Here is a 15,603-nt window from a genome sequence, read left to right as displayed (position 1 = left end):
ACAATCAATTTTCGTGATGAAAAGCTTTCCAATCGCACACCACCACAGGAGGAGTGCTGATTTACGCAGATCCCGTGATCGCTATCTTCTTTTTGTCAATTTTTTCTCGAGCTAATCTGTGCTGTTTTTTATTTTACTTTCTTCCTTCTTCTATTTTTTTTTTTTTTTATGTATAGAGCAACTTTGGAACATTGGCTTCAGCCACACGAGCTGCAATGTTGGACTAGCCCTTTGACGTAAAAGTGGGGCGACATCTAACGTGGATCGAAACCCTGCCTCCGCCAAGATCTCCAGCAGGAGTCGCCATTCGCTGCCCCATATATTTGCTGTGCGATCGCAAACAAATTTGCAAAAACAGTCTGTGAAAGCAGATGCTGACGACCGACACCACGGCTGGCACCTAGGGGGGGGGGGGGGGGGGGGGCGACAGCCCCCTGAGCCCGCCTGAAGGGGCACAAAAAAAAAAAGACACCTTTCGGGAAGCAATGATACGGGGGGTGGGGGAGGGCACAAATCTCCTGCAGACCCCTCAAGTGGCCCGGGCCCCATCCCCGACTGTCCCACCCTCTCGGCGGCTCTCCTTCTGACAATGCAGTTTGACACGGTTGATGGCGCAGAACATGCTCTCGTTGTATTCAAAGCTAACCTTTCCAGTCATATCAGCACCATACACAATGAAACGCCTAAAAATTCTACAAAATTGAAAGTTGAGAAGTGCTCCCGTCGTTGTCATCGAAAAAAGCCAGACAGTACTCTTGATTGCAACTCTAATTTCATATTTAAAAAAAAATTTCAAAAATTAGAGAGGGGAGGAGAGGACTGGGGAAACCAAATTAGGGAGGTTTCAAAACTTGCGGGAGGCACTACATTTGCAGAGAAATAGACTCGATATTTTATAGAAGGCAAGAACGACGTCGTTAGGCTTTCATCTACACCAGTGTTTCTCAACTGGGGTTCCGTGAGCCTTGTCCCGAGGTTCCACGTACTTCTTCCGCGCACTGTTCGGCACACGAGCGTGTAACTTGGCAGCCGCGAAAGACTCGCTTCGGAACAGCCTTGTTAAGGGACCGTGCTCAACATTGTATCTTTAGTGGGATTGACATCGAGATCGCAGGACCAGGTTGCAGCAGCTCACAGTCACTGCCAACGCTTTTGCAAAGACGGACGTTGGCTCAACAAGCAGCTCAACCCGGCAATTTATCTGTGCTTTTTTGCTTTTCTCTCGTGTTTCGAAACAATGTATGTTACAACCACTTGAAAAGTTGTAGTTACTTCAACGAAACTTCGGAGCTAATCTCCTGCCTACGTGTACTTGGGATGTACAAGCATTGATCGAGAAGTTACCCGTCAAAAGGAACTCGTTACGAGTTAAGTTACCGCGTGAAAAATGTAACTAAGCTAATAACGAAGTTCTTCAGTCTGAAATGTAACTCGCAGTTATGGAGTTACTTAAAAAAAAGGACGAGTTACTTCCAAGTTACTTCGGACACAAAATAGCACTGCACAGGTACAGAGCACATGAGCAGTTGAGTTAGCCCTTGAGTTGCCTGTGGAGGAGTGCAACACGCTTACCCCCTGAGGGCGCACAATGGTTCAGCCCTATTTCAATGGCAGCGGTTCTTACTTCCTGAATAGAATACTGTCATTGATTGAATATCACGTTTTATGCCATAAAATGGCATGAAAAAACCGGAGAGAAAGCGAGAAAATATGTGGACGCAAGTGAAAAGTGAATTACAAGTAACTTGGAACTCAGCTTAAGTTACTTTGGTAAAGTTACCTGAAAAAGAAACGAGTTCCTCTGAAAGTTATCATGCCGCAAAAGCGCCGAGTTAAGTTACAAGTCACCAAAAAATGAACTTAGTTACAGTAACGAGTTACCTCGAACTCTGTGTACAAGCATCAGTGACAACCCACAACGCGTCATCTGAGGGGTGCTGCAAAACAGTCAAATGAATCTGACAAACCCCAATCGATATCTTGCAACAAAACAGTAAACAGTTAAATAAATTATAACTAAACAATTCAATTTGAAAGTAACAAGTAGTAAGCATAGTAAAACTAAGCAATAAATAATCAGCTTTAAATAATTATTTAATTAAATAATTGAATGTTTAATTAAACTGGAACAAAAATTGCTACTTGTACGACATCTACAGGTTTTCCCGGCGATTTTGATCCAAGTTCCAGCTAAATTAATCCATGCCCCATAAAGTTTGCATGGCACGTGGATTAATTTCGATGGCGCTTGGATTAAAATCACCGGGAAAACCTTAGTTCGCTCACTCCCTTCTACACAGCTGCCCCAGTGTAATAAGTTCCTTGAGATTGTGCTGACATGATCAACGGTTTCCTCAAACAACAAAAGTTGAGAATCGCTCGTCTACACTGCCCCAGCAGTTTATCAGGCACAACTTATTACTGGAAAAATTTTGTAGCAGCTGACTTCGCCCATTACTAAAAGCCACGTGGGTAGGCCTTGCCGTAACATGTTCCACAAACCTCTGACACTGTGTCAAAATAGCTTGCCAAGGAGCATTGTGAAAACGTTGAGGCACCAAAACATTTTTTCAATCTCTTCTTGCTTTTTTAAATTTTTTGTACTACGACAGTGAACTTTTGCTAGCACTTAGCACTGCTGCACTATATGAATAGAATCCCAAGCATTACCACGGCAATGCGTCCGAACTTTCCAGAGAGCTCAAACAAAGCAGTCGGCTCTCAACCAGGCCCGACTACTCCACATCTTACGTTACATACGGCATTACGGCTTACCACGCGTTCTTGTGCATAGTTTGCCAAGCACACGCGTACTGCTTACCATAGACAGCACTGCCTGCACTGGTAGCCGGAAACTACAGAAAGCCGTACTGACTGTTCAGAAAGCGGCAGCAATAGCAGTGACAACGGGGCTGAGATTGGATTGAAGGTCTATGCGGCCAGATAAAAAGCGGCTGTTTTGAGAGATACGGGGGAAGCTGTGTTTTCTGGGAGGTTTGATTCTCGTTCGTACAACTGTACAAACCGGTCTAAATCTGGAAGTCTCCCGGATAAACCGGAAGACTTGGCAGGTATGCCATTTATAGTCAACTGCAACAGATCTACAAGAACAGCGACTATACGAGACACTACCCCTTACGTATTCAGAGACGACAATGTACGATGCACTAAAACCGATTACTGACTAATTTACTGTAAAAGCTGACTCCATCAATCAACTGATGATAAAGGTTCACTGAAGCAGATAATTCAATAAAAAAAACTGACTATATGATGTGGACATTCACATATAAACTCAATTATGACTGAAATATAACACGAGCAGCGTACTAGTAATTTATAATGCTTTCTTAATGGGGGTTCTGAGGTCGAAACACACAGCAGGCAAACACAGCTCAAGCCTCAAGGTGTCTAAGACAGTCGTATTGAGCTTTATCATGGCTTTATTATGCTTTTCCACTGCTCATACATTTCTTAACATCCAGTCAATGCCAACCGATGTCTGAACACTGTGCAATCAGGGGTGAACCCAGAACCAGTATCTGCATTTACTTTTTGCCTCTTGCACCTCATTCCTCATATCTGCCCAGACCCTCTCTTCGGGGAAAAAAACAGTTCTTTTTTTTTTTTTTTGTCGATGCACATAGCAGGGGAGGGAAGGAGGAGCCCTAATGTTTCTCCGGATGCTTGGGGGGTGGGGGTGGGGGGGTGCTTTAACCCACTCGGCTATGCCGCTAGTACGGGCACTTCCATCCTGTGTGCTTTGGTTACATATTTGCTTCAGAACACTGTTCTGTTCTTCACTGTTCTTTTTTACAAAGGAAAATTCTAGCGATATGATGGCTTTTCCCTTGAAGTTCATATTAAAGGAGCAATGAAAGGAAACTTAGCATTGCTCGAAAGACTGCTTCGTTCACAGAGCAGTTTATCAGGAGCCACTTTCATAGGACGTTCTCTGGAACTGAAGACAAACCTCTCTAAGCGCAATTATTGGAAAAGAAACCATACAGCGAGGTACCTATATTTTTTGTCTTTCGAGTCACATTCTGCTCCACATAATGAACAGCACATGACTGCAGAGACCTTGAGGTTGCCCTATTTCTGCACCGTCGGCAGACCTGAAACGCGGAAGTATACTGGCACTAAACTCTTTGTGTTGCTGAAAAAGTTTCGACTCGTGCTAGAGATTTCAGAACGCTGTGCGTGTTTTACGACATACCGTAACTTGCAGCGGCAGCACTGCAGAGGCGTATCTAGGGTGGGGCAGGTGGGAACACTTTCCCTGGGCGCCGTTTTCATGGGGGGCGCCCATAGCGCTAACTAAGGTGGTAAAAATGGTGAGTGAGTGACCGTCTTCGCAGAGGGATGGACTATGACTTGAGATGGACTATGAGAGAAGGACTAGATGGAGATGGATTCACCCGTTTGCGTGACACTGACGTCATGTTCGGATGCCTTCTCGATATCGAGGGTTTGCGTTACGGCACAAACACAGATGGTCTGAAGGAGAAGTGTAGCTGCTTCGGTAGTTTTTAAGACTGTAATGTTGATGGGGGGTGTGACGAACCCTTATGTGACGAACCCCATGGGTATACGTGACGCCGTATACGTTCGAACAATGCTCAGATGGGGACAGGTACAATGAAAGCCAGACGCCAATTTCCTGGTGAGGCGACGGGACGGCGTGCCACCGAGACTCCGCGTCTGAAACAAATTGGCGGAACCATCACCTCGAGTGAGTCGACGGAACCCGACGGCGGCGGCACCCAAAACGAATGGAAAATGAGAACCACCTGGGAGGACAGAGCGAAGGACAAACAAGTGGGTGGCCAGGAAACAAAAGGGACCGAGCTTTCGAGCGAGGAAAAGGACCCTTGAGAGAAGAGAAGAGCGGCATCCAGCGAACAGTAAAGATCTCCAGACTGGTGTGCTCCGAGCCGGCTGTTCGCCAGCCTACTCCGCCGTTGCATCCTCGGTCCCCCGTCAGGAACCAGCCTGGGCCAACTTCGCCACCACATGTCGACGTTAGCGACTACCTACCTTCGCCAGAGCAAGCAGCCTCGATGAAGCAGTGGTCACGCCGCATCGTAGTGGTGAGCCCGACGCACATGCGATGTTCATAGATAGGAATTAAACATTTTGTAATTGTTTGTCAGTTCCGTCTCGTCTTTCCTCACCTCAGCGTGGACCCACACAGTTCTTGTCGATAGATTTAATCGTGAGTGTGACGCGAGCAGGCGTGCGCATCACATTAAGTGGTGGCAGCGGTGGGATATACTCTGTGGATGAAATCGCTGAGGAAAGTGTGAGATCATTGTACCCTCACACGAGAGGAAAAACGAGACGCTATGGCACAACCCGTGGCTAACCCGGTGGGTGTAGGTGTAGGTGCTGGTGTGCTAGCGTTAGGCAGCATGGTTCCCACTTTTACCGGGGACAGTATGGGACCAAGTTTGACAGACTTCCTTAACATCCTCGAGCAGGTTGGCTTTATGGGAGGTTGGCAAGATAATCAACTTGTAGGTATCGCCAGATGCAAAATGGTAGGCGCGGCATATAACTTCGCGTGGCAGGACGATGAAGTCAGTGCAGCCAAAACTTTCACCGAATTCAAGGCTTTGGCTAAGAAACGCTTTGACACAGAGCCTGTGCACGTAAAATTGGAGAAATTCACGGGAGCGAGGCAGAACGCAGGGGAGGACGTGCGTGCATTCGCCGCGAGACTTCGCAACCTAGGAAACGCCACTTTGGTGAGTTACGAAGGTGACGATGCTCAGCAAAAGGCTGAGATTTCTAGGCAATTACTAAAAGAGCAGTTGCTTACGCACTTTTTGAAGGGCCTAAGGGATCCAGTGCGGCGTTTCACCCTTTCGCGTGACCCCGCAAGCTTTGAGGAAGCCGTAGAGATTGCTGCTAAAGAAGAAATGCACGAACGAACAATAGGCGAATGCCAACCCTCCGTACGCCGCGTCGAAGACACCGAGAGAGACAATGTCAGGGCGCGACTCGATCGCTTGGAGAAAATGTTCGAGGCCTCCATTTCACTACGGAGCCGCGGGGCGGAACGACGTTCAGCACCTCGGCAAAGACGCGGAGAGTGTTACGTCTGCGGTAAAGTCGGACACTTTGCTCGTAACTGTCCACAACGATACACCCCGCAGGCAACGGGAAATCCTACGATTGGGATACGTGAAACCGCGGAAGGCAACAACACAGATAGGGAGGTCACCCACTCGGGAAACTAGTCGCGTCCCCTTCGGGTGTCCGAGACGAAGGGGAAGAGCAGGAAGTTATCGTGAAATTCTGCGGAGAAACAAGTCCCATCATTGAATGCCAGCTCGGGGGCGTCAGAGTAAGGTGTCTAATTGACACAGGATCGAAGGTCAGCCTAGTAAAAGAATGTGTCCTAGACCGCATAGACAGGAGATGGCGAAGCAAATTCCGCGAGGGCAATGGCGATCGAACGTTGGTCGGCATAACAGGGGAAAAGATTGAAACGGTAGGCTGTTACGAGATACCCTTCAGAGTTGGTAACCACAGTTTCAATTCCCTGTGTTTTGTATGCACGGAGCAAATTTCGTTTCCTACGGCGGCCCTGATTGGCCAAGACATCCTTCGCGACCAGGGAGCCGATCTGCTGTTAAGCAGAGGCGTTTTGCAGATGAAAGACGGGGAGGTCCCGATTTTGAATTGGACGGCGCATACGTGCGGGGAGATTGTCCCACGTTCGAGCGTGGCGGAAACTGTCGTGAAGGTTCGGCTGGTCGGCACCTCCTCTTTACCGCCCATGAGCGAGTCGCTCCTGACAGCGAGAGTCGCCATGCCAGGGATGGCAGGTCGGGTGGCGGTTGTGGAGACGTCCGATGTGGAAATAGAGGCCGGCGCATGGGTCGCGACAGGGATAGTAAAGATACGCAAAGACGGTACGATTCCCATACGAGTAGCCAACACTACCTTACAAGAGATAAAACTTCCGCGAAAAAAGGTAGTGGGAAGACTTGTCGACGTCGAGATTGGTGAGATATCGACTCCCTTACGTTCAGACTGCAACGCGGTTAACGCGGTAGACATCGCTGCAAAGTTTGATTTGGGGCACGTCGTCGGAACGGAGCGGGAATGCCTGACTGAACTAATTAAAACCTACGGGGATGTATTTTCGTGGGGCAGTACAGATATCGGTCACTGCAAAGCGGTAAAACATCGGATACCGACAGAGGATGCCCGACCGGTATTCCGTAGGGCGTACCGTATACCCTATGCCAAGCGTGAGGAAATGGAAAGACAGGTAAACGAGCTGCTGGAGGGTGACGTGATCGAACACTCCACTTCACCATGGGGAGCTCCTGCGCTGCTCGTACAAAAACCAGACGGTTCTTATCGCTTTGTCGTTGATTTCAGAGACCTAAACAAGGTTACAAGGGTGGATCCATACCCACTTCCCAATATCCAGGAAACTCTAGCGCAATTGGGGAACGCTAAATATTTCACGGTGGTGGACATGGCGTCCGGATATTGGCAGATTGATATGGACGAACGGGACAAGGAAAAAACGGCCTTCAACACCCCATCCGGTCACTATCAGTGGAAGCGAATGCCTATGGGATTAGTTAACAGTGCATCAGTATGGCAGAGAACAGCTGATGTAGTGCTTGCAGGCTTACTCGGAAAATCTTGTTACGTCTATCTCGACGACATAATCATATACAGCGGTTCATTTGAGAAGCACTTGGAGGATGTAGAAGCGATTTTTGGTCGATTGAGGTCCTCGGGACTAAAACTGAAACCTTCCAAGTGCCAGTTTTTGAAACGGGAGGTTAAATATTTGGGCCACATAGTATCAGCAGAGGGGGTCCGACCCGACCCTGACAAGGTGGAGTGTGTCAGAAACTTTCCAACACCTACCGATAAAACCACGGTGAGGCAGTTTCTTGGTTTACTTACCTATTATCGCCGGCATATTGCAGAATTTGCGGCGATCGCTCGCCCGCTAACGCAGCTGACGACAAAGAGACCATTCTTTTGGGGGACAGAAGCTCAAGACGCGTTTGACCGCCTCAAGCAAAAGCTGATCGAAGCACCGGTTCTAAAATTTCCAGATTTTTCCAGGCCATTTTCATTGACAACGGACGCTTCAAAGTACGCAGTAGGGGCTATCCTCTCTCAGGTTTTTGAGGGCGTAGAGCACCCAGTTGCGTACGCAAGTCGGCAGCTAAATGAAGCTGAGCAAAAATACGGAGCGACCGAACAAGAATGTTTGGCCGTCGTGTGGGCAGTTCGTCATTTCCGTTGCTATCTGTACGGGCGCCATTTTACCATAATTACGGACTGCCAACCCCTCAAATGGTTAATGAGCGCGCGTGACCCTAACTCGAGACTTGCTCGCTGGAATCTCCTACTGCAGGAGTACGAATTCGAAATCGTCCACAGAGCGGGCAAAAAGAACCAGAACGCGGACGCGTTAAGTCGAGCCATTGTCCGTCAAGCGGAGATATTCATCCCCACTGCGGAGCAAATGCACCTGAAAGAGGAACAAAGAAAAGACGGGGGGCTACGGCCGATTATCGACGTGTGTGAGTCGTCACCTAGCAAAACATCCGGAAAATTTTGTCTTGACCGAGGAGGGGTTCTTCGGAAAATAGACCCTGCTGGCAAATCGGAAGGTCGTCTAGTCGCGCCGAGGTCAATGGTGGGGGAGCTGCTGCGGTTATATCACGATGCTCCTTATGCAGCGCACCCGGGGGTAAAGAAGATGATACGGAAGGTTCAGAAACAGTATTTCTGGTCTGGGATGAGGGGTGACATTGCGAGGTATTGTCGCGCGTGCGAATCGTGCAGTTTAAGGAAGGACCCGAAAAACCAAAAACGTGCTCCGATGCAGGTATTTGGGGAGGTGCGGTACCCCTTTGAGCGAGCAGCCATGGACATCGTGGGTCCCCTACCAGTGACCACATCTGGAAATAAGTACATCTTGGTCTTTGTTGACCACCTGACCCGTTATGCAGAAGCTTTCCCCATGGTCGACCAGAAGGCCGAAACAGTGGCCAGAGTATTTGTGGAAGGCATTATTCTGCGACATGGAGTGATCCGGCAGCTGCTCACAGACCAGGGCACAAATTTCACGGGGCGGCTGATGAACGAAATATACTCACTGCTGGGTGTAAGTAAACTGCAGACAACCGCTTATCACCCAGAGTGCAACGGTGCGGTTGAGCGTTTGAACCAAACTCTCGTTAAAATGTTGTCTCATTACGTGTCCCATGACCAAAGAGATTGGGACCTTTGGCTTCCATTTGCTCTTTTTGCGTACAATTCAGCCATTCATGAGGGAACGAAGGAAAGCCCGTACTTCTTGTTGCACGGTAGAGAAGCAGTGGTGCCTGACGTCGCTTACGAGTCAACTCGAGTTCATTACGGTACACTAGAGGACTACCGAGCGGAGTTGATACAGCGTCTGTCAATCGCACATAAAATTGCGGCATCGTGTCTCACGGACGCTTCGAGAACAAGGAAGGAGAGACACGATAAGGGGGCGAGGAACGTGGGCTACCAGCCGGGCGATCGCGTGTACCTGCGGGTGGAAGCCGTTGCGCCGGGCGTAAGTGGGAAATTGGCACCAAAATGGACCGGTCCACATCGCGTGATCGAAAAGTGTTCCGACGTGACATTCAAAATCCGAGATGTCAGGCGGGGTGACGATAAAGTTGTACATGCAAACAGGATGAAGCCCGCACACGATCCATTTAATGACCCACATTGGAGTAACAACGCTGCAGCAGAAAACAGTCCTCCCCAGCGCTCTTACCAGGTTCCCTCTAGCGGCAATGGTTTTACTCCCCTTGAAATAGCCCCTGATATACTGACGCAGGCTCTTTTAGAAGAAGCTTTGATCACAGAGACGCAGAATGTGCCTAGAACGGCCCTTATTGTAGTGCCTCCAACTCCGCGATATGCACTTCGGAGCCACGGCCCCGTGCCTGACGCCCCATAACGGTCAATCTGATGGAGGTACGGGAACGGAACAGCGCAACTTACTGTACGTCATTTGAGTTGTGTTTAGTATGTATGATATGAGTTGTATTCTGCCATTGGTCAGTAGTGCTACTGTGTGCTATTCTAGATAGTTCTAGCGATCAGACCGGGAAAGCCACACGGTTGCGTCATTATATATAGTTGTATAGTTAAGAGTGGCATTGCACTCAAAAGAAACATCGCAGATGCGTACGGGAAGCTACAGGTGTGCTTGAATTATGTGATGAACTTTGTGGCGTGAACATAATGTGGTGGAAAACGAATTTTGTCTGTTACAACAAAATTCTTCTCTGAGAGTGAGCGGATGTGACGAACCCTTATGTGACGAACCCCATGGGTATACGTGACGCCGTATACGTTCGAACAATGCTCAGATGGGGACAGGTACAATGAAAGCCAGACGACAATTTCCTGGTGAGGCGACGGGACGGCGTGCCACCGAGACTCCGCGTCTGAAACAAATTGGCGGAACCATCACCTCGAGTGAGTCGACGGAACCCGACGGCGGCGGCACCCAAAACGAATGGAAAATGAGAACCACCTGGGAGGACAGAGCGAAGGACAAACAAGTGGGTGGCCAGGAAACAAAAGGGACCGAGCTTTCGAGCGAGGAAAAGGACCCTTGAGAGAAGAGAAGAGCGGCATCCAGCGAACAGTAAAGATCTCCAGACTGGTGTGCTCCGAGCCGGCTGTTCGCCAGCCTACTCCGCCGTTGCATCCTCGGTCCCCCCGTCAGGAACCAGCCTGGGCCAACTTCGCCACCACATGTCGACGTTAGCGACTACCTACCTTCGCCAGAGCAAGCAGCCTCGATGAAGCAGTGGTCACGCCGCATCGTAGTGGTGAGCCCGACGCACATGCGATGTTCATAGATAGGAATTAAACATTTTGTAATTGTTTGTCAGTTCCGTCTCGTCTTTCCTCACCTCAGCGTGGACCCACACAGTTCTTGTCGATAGATTTAATCGTGAGTGTGACGCGAGCAGGCGTGCGCATCACAGGGGCAACTCCATGAAGAAATTTTAGACTGCAGAATGTTGCTGTGAAGTCGTTCCAGCCCGCAGGTAACGGGTCCTGAGGGCATTCCTGAATTTATTGTTCGTTGTGGAGACGACAGCAACTTCGGAAATCTTCGTATCGCGATGCAGATGATGCTAACGATAGCGGTTTCTATGGCCACTCGCCAGCTGTGAGAGGTCTTTCGGTAAATTAGAACTGATACTTTCATATTTGAGAGCTACCATGGGTCAAAGAAGGCTCTGCGATTTTGCTCTACTGAGCATAGAGAGGCACCACACTGAAAAAATGGACATCGATGATATGATAGACAGTCTCACAGCAGCAAAGGCTCGGAAAATAGTGTTGTAATCGTCAAATTTGACAATTTGTTTTTCTTTTTCATGTCGTTTTTGCGTGTATTCTGGGTTAATAAAAAAAAAAATAAGCGACAAGCCAGCAGTGTTCCATGTTTATCGCGAACAACATCATGGGGATATGCTGCGGCAGGGGTGTAATTGCGCAGCTTGACAAGGGCGCTGTCCCCTCTAGATACGCCACTGCAGCACTGTAAAATTCTAGCTCAAGTTTCTGCAGCCCCAAACATACCGCTTGGCTTTCAACGGTTCTGTCAGCTGCCAGGTGAACAAATTCCCTGGGACTCTGCTCATTCGGACACTCTGTGGCGGGATCAGTGACTGTTTCTTCTGATATGCTGAAATACGCAAATAGAACGAATAAATTTTCGCACCACGAGGCAACTGTGGCCATGAGCAGATCGTAACGGGATCCAGTGGGGGACTGCAGGCTGTTGTGCGACTTCAGTGTGTGTATACAACGATGCCGACATCCGCTTGGAAAGCATAGCCATTGGAATCCCCAGACAGAGTGCAAGTCTTCAGCATGACATAGAACATACCATCACTATGGACTGCATACTTCCTGCCTCATCGTCATTTATCAATAACACGCGAACAAGGCAGGGATTTCCCTACACCCCCCTCAGGGGGGGGGGGGGTGTACACCCTCCCTGCATTTTTGAAACACCCCCCCTGAAATTTCTCAGGTGACACCACCCAACTCGGCCACCAACACATTCTAGTAGTGAGTCCGGCGCAGCGAATTACATCCTGTACTATCAACCTTGGGCTGTAGGACCACAGTGATGCAGATGATCCTACCATGCATTTGTCCAAATTCATCTGAAAATCACTGTTCCATTCATATAGTACGCGCATACGAGAAAAAATGCGTTCGGGCATGCAAACTCAATGTGGATCACAAGGAATCATTTGCGCCCAACTCAATCAAGCGAGGTATTCTACTTTTTTCGTCTGAGGTCTTCACTGTTGGTTGCTAGGTATTCATTGAGTTTCGTGAGCAAAGGTGAAAGTCTTTTTTCTTTGTCGGTCGTGCGATTATGCATCTTAATGTTGAAATGCCGCTCATAATGAATCTGTGTTCTACTGTACTGTGTTGTAACGCATGTACAAATAAAACGGCAAAGCTCCGCAGATATGTCACCATTGTGCCACAATTCTTTCCGTGTCTAAGAAAAATTTCGTAAGTGGAACCTTCACCAAGCATACCCCCCCCCCCCCCCCCCCCCCTTGAAAGCTCGGCACCCCCTCAGCAGTGAATTTCTGGGGAAATCACTGGAACAAGGCAGCGTAGCGGAGCACGAAAATGACGATCGCGTGGTTACAGCCGTCATTTGGACACTGCAGCTCACGTTCACTATGCTTTCGTTACATTTCATCAAAATGCTTTAAACACATTCTGAATATTACCATGCAATCTGTGAAAGTCATTCATAGCAATGCTCATAGCTGCAATTCCAAAAGGGCAAAATGGACCAAAGGGATAAAATGACCGTCCGACGTAGAACTGACTTGTTTTGGACGTATTTTAGGCTTTGGATTCGGCTTCTTGCTTCGGGGTGCGCTCATTTATTGTACACCATCAACTCGAGGGTCGCAGCGCGGCTCACGTGACCTCACAGTCAGGACCACGAATCTCATTCTAAATTTCTAGCGACTCTACTCTGGCTCGCTAAAGTCGATGACGTACGATGGCTCTCTTACGTCACGACTCCGACAAGTGGGGTCGCACGATTTGCATGGACGCCATGGACTCGCACAATCTGTGTATCATGCTTTTGATTGCCAATTTCGCCCCTTTCTTCGTGTCTTATATTCCCAACAGGAAAGATGAGAGTATCAATTTGAATTTGATTTGTGCAAGTGAAATGCTATGTGCGCTGATGTTCCATGCATCTAGTTTTTCTTGAAGACGTATCAAAGAGAAGTAACCGGAACCGAACCGAAAATCGCAACTGAACCATATTTTTTTCCCGAACCGGAATTAATTGAAAGTGCTGTTCCGAACCGGTTCAGCGTTATTATAATTATTATTTATTTATTTATATTATTCATTTATTTATTTCGTAAGGCACTTGGAGAAGGATGATATGAAAGTTGTGAAGGACACCGAGAGCTAAAAACTGCCTCACGGTGGTTTGTCCCGGTGTGACTGGCGTGTTTCTCACTTTGTAGTATAAAACTTATTTTTTGTTTTTTTGCGCCCTTGATTCGCCTACTTTGGCCTATGGCGATCTGGCCACCACAGGTACTATACTACGAAAGATGTACAATTATTTTACTAACATTTTCTTACTTCATCCACTTTGCGTTCAACAACGCGCGTGCGTGCGTGCTTGCTTGCGTTATCCTCAACTCAAATGTATGTTTTAAATAAATCTATGCTTGCACACGCCGACGTATTACCAGATAATATTGGTGCGACTTTTTCTGCAGTGCGCTGAACCGTTATGAACCCGAATAAACCGGTTCGAACCAGTTCTAGCTTCGTAACTAAACCGGGACCGAACCAAAACTTCGGAACCTGAACCGAACCGGTAGATTTTTTGGTTCGACACCCTAATCTGATGTGATGTGTCCGTGTACAGTCGACGTCCAAAAAGCTGACGGAATGCTGATGGAAAACCAGCGGTGAAGCCGGCTTTATTACACACAAGATTTCATGTTGGAGACACTACTAAACTCTTAGAAATGAACTTCACCGCATAGCACGTTCCTATCGCCAATCATCATTTGGAATGATATCGTTATCTGCCCCGATTTGTTGAAAACTGGAGGCGTACGCCTTTTTTGTGACACTTATGCCGTTCATAATTGTCACAAAAAAGGCGTACGCCCCCCGTTTTCAACAAATCAGGGCATATAACGATATCATTCGAGATGACGGTTGGCTAAGAGCGTGCTACGCGGTGAAGTTCATTTTTAAGAGTGTACGTAAGACACAGGCTAGCCAGTGGTGAATACAGACCCTCGTTTTCTTTGGGGGGGGGGGGGGGCAGTTTCTTTGTCGAAGCGCGTAACTGGGGAGGGGAGGTGTAACCCAGCGTTCTTCTTCTTTTTTTTTTTCTTTCCCTGGATCCGCCACTGAAGCTAGCTGATTACTTTTCGTGTTGATTAACATTGACATGACATATTATTAAGATACCATGATGGAGGAATACCCTGACACACGGAACGAAGAACGAGACGACACAAATTCTGAAAGCTTGTGTTGACGTTTCGTCGTCTTCTTTCTTTCCGTGGCTCGGGGTGTTCCTCCCATCATCACGCTTCACCAGCTAACCTACGCCTTCTCCCTTTTCCACGTTTAATATTAATGTATGATTGCTGATGACTTGATACATGATGACTTTTCTTTTTTATTTGCAGTTCCCAAAGACCCGCAGAGATACCTCTTGTGGGGGAATGGCACTCAGGAATGGACTGGGACACAAAATATTTTTTTAAAAATCTCAGGGCCGGGAACTGAGCGTATAGGAAGAAAATCATTCCGAACAGGTCAAGGTCAAAGGATGCAGCTCTTCGCAACGAGGTCTTCCATCGTCCTCCAGTACAGATCCCGCACAGTGCGAGATCGAAACTTCACCGCACAGCACGCTCCTACACAACCATGATCACCGTTCCTTCGCACGATTGGTTGAAAACGGGAGGCGTACGCCTTTTTGTCACACTCCGCATTTATGTTAATGTTATGTTTATCTTATGCTAACGTATGAGGGGGGTAGCTCGAGGAGGAAACGAACGGGAAGTGACAGACGGTGACTCACAATACGAAGTCGCCGAAACCGAGCAAGCAGGTTTTCTCTTCCCCAGACTTACGCCCCCCCCCCCCCCCCAACTTGGAGAGGCCCAGAGGAGGATGGGTGATGGACCGCCGGTAAGGCATATAGTCCCAGAGATCGTATGTAAATTATAAATACTACGTAGAAATAACTAATATCAAAAATAAAAACTCGTAAATATTACGCTTAATAACGTGATCACGCCCGTCCCTCAAGTTATAAACATATTATTCACGAGATCTATATAGCTTCCTCCATTTTTCTTTCGTATATAACTGTGTTTGATACAATATTTATTATTTATATCTATTATTATATTATTTGTTCATATTCGACTAAAATATTTGATATAAATTATAGTGTTTTGAAGTATAATAGCATAAACCAATAATATGAAAGATAAAAGCTCGTAAATA

The sequence above is a fragment of the Ornithodoros turicata genome, unplaced genomic scaffold (genome assembly GCF_037126465.1).
Source record: "Ornithodoros turicata isolate Travis unplaced genomic scaffold, ASM3712646v1 ctg00000838.1, whole genome shotgun sequence".
Taxonomy (NCBI): Eukaryota; Metazoa; Arthropoda; class Arachnida; order Ixodida; family Argasidae; genus Ornithodoros; species Ornithodoros turicata.
The sequence above is the reverse complement of the archived record's forward strand: the minus strand, read 5'-3'. Positions refer to the sequence as shown.